The sequence below is a fragment of the Amblyomma americanum genome, chromosome 8, assembly GCF_052857255.1.
Source record: "Amblyomma americanum isolate KBUSLIRL-KWMA chromosome 8, ASM5285725v1, whole genome shotgun sequence".
NCBI lineage: Eukaryota > Metazoa > Arthropoda > Arachnida > Ixodida > Ixodidae > Amblyomma > Amblyomma americanum.
Window position 1 is genome coordinate 96533787 of NC_135504.1, and position 5451 is coordinate 96539237.

A 5451-nucleotide genomic window follows, 5' to 3' on the forward strand; every position below is an offset into this window, starting at 1 on the left:
CTAGACGCCGATATTTTGACGAAAGGAAGGGCGCATAACTTGCTCGCTTTGTCAGTGGACGCCTAAATCGCGCTTTGAGTTACGTGGCGCTGGTGAGAGATAGATGTGGGCTGCATGAACTAGCGCTGAAAACGTTGTGGCAGACACGCGGCACTGTACCATTAACTGCCACCTGCCGGGGTGGAAGGGTGGGCGCGCTGCCTATCAAGTGTGGGGAACGTTGTCTGTTGTTGACGGGAAGAAAGAAAAGGAAAGTGCACAGGCCTGCTCACTGGCTCAAGACGAGCCACAATCGCTACCACGTGCAGATAGTGGGAGAGTTGAAAGATGGGATAGAAAGACAGGATAGTAAAGACGCGCTAAAGACAAGGCCGATCCCGGAGGCAGTGCAATACCGGGCCAACCGGTGGCGGGAGTGAAGCATCCTTCAAACTCTCCGCCACATTTCCAAAAATAAGTCCAATTGGACCCGCAACAGATACTCTACCGGGTCCGGACATTCGCTGTGTGGGGAACGCAGTCAAAGAAGGTTTTTGCAGTTGGACACCAATGGCACGTACAAGAAAGCGAAATTGAGGTGTCCACTGACCCGGGGAACAAGCTGTGCGCGTTTCCTTTAATAATTATTATTTCCTTTCGTGAAAATGACCGGCCTCTACAACGCTGTCAGCGCCAATAAACTAAATGAACGCAGGTTTCTTTGGTTTTTGGGGAAAGGAAACGGCGCAGTAACGTCACATTTTGGTCACACCCAAACCGCGCCGTAAGAAAAGGAATAAAGGAGGGAGAGAAAGAAGAAAGGAAAATAGAGGAAATGGAAATCTGAAAGTTGGTTTTTGAGGAAAGGCGCGGCGCAGCGGCGGAACACCTGTGGAACGGCGCAGCTGTGGCCTCGGGACAGGCACGGCGAAACTCTCTTCTCCTAGCCTAGTGTGGCTTTTGCTACGAAAGGGGGTGAGTTATCTACTAATGCACTCCACTTTAAAAACAAAGTATTCTGCAAAGTTCCGGCGGTCGAATTTCGATAGAGGCGAAATTCTAGTGACCCGTTTACTGTGCGATGTCACTGCACGTTTATGAACTCCAGGTGGTCGAAATTTCCGGAACCTTTCACTACAGCGTTCCTCATAGCCTGAGTAACTTTTGGAATGTTAAACTTCCATAAACTAAACCAAACCAAACGGAACACCGGTTATAATCTTAATAACTTCTAAAACTTCTCATCGCTTGAAGAGGGGATTTGTTTCCTTTGCCACTCTTAAGTATTCCCATTTTTAGTGATGTCCCAGCGCTTGGGCGGCATATGCTGTCACTTAGTGGGAGTTTACTATAGGACAGCTTACTTCCAATTTACGTCTGTCGTGTTCAGAGTGTGCAGGCCAGGGCGTCGACCGCTGTGTGCTGCAGTTTCTTTTCTTCGACCAGGTAGTGAAATTATTCCGGAGCCCTCCACTACGGCACCTCTTTCTTTGTTCTTTCACTCCCTCCTTTATCCCTTCCCTTACGGCGCGGTTCAGGTGTCCGCCGATATATGAGACAGACATACGGCGCAATTTCCTTTTCCCAAAAACCAATTATTATTATTATTATTATTATTATTATTATTATTATTATTATTATTATTATTATTATTATTATTATTATTATATTATTATTATTATTATTATTATTATTATTATTATTATTATTATTATTATTATTATTATTATTATTATTATTATTATTATTGACCTAGTATAGGACGCAGAGTGGAAATCGCACATTCGCACATCGTTTTCGCCACGCAACTCACAGTGACGCCAAACATTTTGAGCCCGAAGCGCTGGCTTCTAAGAAAAATGTCATCAAGCTTCGAATTCAATCTCCACATAGTAATGAGCACGCGGTGTGCAAACGCTGTGTCGTGATCGCTTGATACTGGGTGCGCTGGAAATAATCTAGTCAAGGAAATGCCTGTAGCGAATCGGAGGGCACTAATGTGTTCTCCATTAGGTATTTTTTCTAGCTTTCACAAGTGAATGCTGTGAACGCATCTTGTAAACGCAAATATTGTCACGTATAGGGACTGAAGTCCGTATTGCAGGAAGACAGCGAAAATGGCTCCGAAAAGAAACTGTTTGGGCTAATTTGCGCCTGCAAAGAACTAAATGACTCGACGATGGCGCAGAAACAACCGAGCTCGGCGGTCATTGAACAGAATGCCCACCGCTCTCGGCCGTGCACAACTTGAAGCTGACAAAGGACTTTCGAGATACGGTGCACAAAGTAACCACTACAGTCTGGAACAATGTAGAATCGCTTCAGCCTGGCAGCGATCTATCAAGATAAATCTGGTCGCCTATTGCATCACAAATAAAGCGGTAAAGCCGCCTGCCGACGGCGTTAAAGACAAACAAACATTGCGAAGCTTCGCGGCAGTGTGATAAGTCTAGCTATGCCATATAAAGAACCTGGCTCTGCGTGCGCATTCGTTAGATAATGCGGTTGCCCGGTATTATCTGATTCGTGAATATTCCAGCTATTTCATGGAAACCCGTCACTAATTTCTAAAAATAGGCTTTTCAAGGTATGAAGGCGGCTTCTACTGTAGGATATAAGTAGCGTTGGCGGACATTAAAAAAATGTGAATAAAGTGAACTAGTTAGCCTCTCAACTAATTTCTGGCAATTAACTTTTCTCTATCACAGTTAGGCAAATGGTTGCAATCTGAGATACGTAGTTGGCCGTTAGTAACAGCCATATCAGTTTTAAGAATTTAGAAAACACACGGGGGTCTAATAAATTATGGCTACATCATGCCAAGATAAATAATAATAATAATAATAATAATAATAATAATAATAATAATAATAATAATAATAATAATAATAATAATAATAATAATAATTGATTGTTGGGGAAAGGAAATGGCGCAGTATCTGTATCATATATCTGCGGACACCTGTACCGCGCCGTAAGGGAAGGGTTAAAGGAGGGAGTGAAAAAAGAAAGGAAGGAAGAGTTGCCGTAGTGGAGGGCTCCGGAATAATTTCGACCACCTGGGGATCTTTAACGTGCACTGATATCGCGCACACGGGCGCCTTAGCGTTTTGCCTCCATTTTTTTTCCAAGATACATGCGGTTTCGAAAAACATGCAGGAAAAGCAACCCCGTCAGTGCACGCAAATAGCCGAAATGGCCAAACTTTTTCGGACAACAGCGCGGAGGGTAAAAGCGTTTCCAAAATTCCAAAAACTGATCTCGCTATTACTAACGACTGGCTACAAATGCCTAATTGTCAACTAGGTATCTAACTGCTATATCTGAAAAGTTATCATATATTACTTTAGCTGCTAAATACTTAACATTATTGACTTCTATTCTGATGTCCGCCAACGCAGGTATTATTGTGCTGCAGAACGCCTCGTTCATACCTTAAAAAGCCTACTTTTAAAAATTAGAGCGCTCTTCCCTGAAACAGCTTCAGGACTCCGTTGCAGGGGTCCATTGTCTGTCGCTATCCTGCTCACTTGCTCGATCAAACCGTCGCCGGTATTGTGGGTCTGTGCTAGACAGAGCAGCATCCCAAGTGGAGAAAGTGAGGGGTGGGTTAGGTAGTTAGTGCCCCGGTGTGTGGGTGGGTTTTCTGACATGGAGTGGAAGAGTGAAAAGACCAGAGTAATGCATTAGCAAAAAATGGCCCTTCAGATGCTGAACTAGTATACCTTCCGTCTTCGATAGCACACGTCAGTTACTCATTTTCGGATTCCCTCGCTTTCATGCGCTTGGCCGGGAACGTAGGGCCCGGGCGCCGGTGATGGCCTTTCCAACCAACATCCACACGCTCACATCATAAACAAGTCCATTCACTACCACACCGTCATAGAGCACTACAGGCAGAGCCGCATCATATACCCTCCTCCCCACTTCACACTAGACCACTTTACGAAGCATACATAGGCGACGACGTCAAACGAACTCATTTGCACCTCCTCAGTTTGCGAACTTGTTCCTGTGCCATCTGCGAAGGCAATCCACGCGCAGTATATCACTACATATGGGAGTGCCCACATCCAATCTGTGTCCCGCCTGTTCACACACCCACCCGAACCATCTGGGAGACCGCCCTTCTCGCCACGCGAGCTGGCGAACAGCGAGCAGATTGACCGGGCTAGGCTGGAGGGGAGAGCAGGAGGGCTCCTGGACTGAGGCGCCTTCCCAGGAACGTTTTATCTCTGCTATTAAAGATTATCTTCCTGCTCCTGCTCTTCACGTCAAGTACGAGAGGGGGGCACAGGGCTCATTCACAACTTCGACGTAAACAGTTGGATCTCAACGTCATTCTTAGCGCTTAACGCAGACTTCAGCGCGACCACGCGAGCGTTCTACATATACCCCCATTTACGGTTCCTCTGTTTACAAGGACACTCTTAAAGCTACCATAAAGTGCCTTCTGTTCTTTCTGCGGTATTTTTGTAATTCTTGCACAATTCATTGCTGCTTGCGCCATGTACCGTATTTGCGAAAGGTAAACAAAAGGCAAAGTTTGCTTCTTAGCCATTAGGTGCAGCCCTTACGGTATTCTTAAGACGAGACGTCCCATTAGGTGAGTACAAGGAATCTCTACTTTACAAGCATTTATGACTTAATGAGTTTCATAAGTTCTGCTCTACAAAGCTTAGAAACTGACTCCGTTACTTGGTTACTTATTGCGAAGACGGCACGCGTTCGAAACACTGGCGTTCGCCTTTTTTTCTAAGCATTGGGACAATTGACGGCGGACCTCTTGATCATAAACAGCTACATGGAAGCTCAAGCAGTTCAGGTATCACTTCGTTTTTTGGTAGCCGGGTGTAAGCTTGTGACTGTGATCACGAAATCTGTCAAGTGCTTACATTTATTCTCGGCTTTCAGTCGTTCTCACCGCCGTCCGCAGCTTTCTTCTTTCTCCCTCAGTCAAAATGAGGCGGCCGAAGAATCATACACAGCCCCTGCGCTTTGTTCACGAATGAAATTCTTTATATCTCGGAACACACTAGTAACATTATAATTGCAGAGTGTTTTGTCTTTGGTTATAGTAAATGCGGCCACAGTGACACTATCGGAGAACAACATTGCACTTGCACGGGCCAGTTGGAATACCATTGAAATGAGACGGTCCTTCAGTTTTGCCATTGCTGGATTATATGAGATTGGCTTCGCGTGCGCAGTCACTCTAAGGTGCCCTTGTTGATCAGCACTCGTCTACGAGTTGTGCCGTCCACCTCCATATACTTATGCACCCTGTCCCCATCCTGCATTTCATCATGCAGGCCACCTGCAGTTCAGCCGTGATGGGTGCATTACACTTTCGGCCTTTGGTGCCGTCATAAGTGGCTATATCGCTGAATGCAGGGTGGCCTTCCAAAGAGGCTTTTATGAATTCTAGTGGGCACCGAGTTCTCAGATCCAGCTTGCGAGGGGCATCGTAGC

The 5451-nt window shown here is 45.6% G+C and overlaps 1 pseudogene; it reads right to left on the minus strand.

Moving 5' to 3' along the window:
• Window positions 1-361: 361 nt before the first annotated feature.
• Window positions 362-533, minus strand: LOC144102841 (U2 spliceosomal RNA; annotated as a pseudogene).
• Between the last annotated feature and the right edge of the window lie 4918 nt (window positions 534-5451).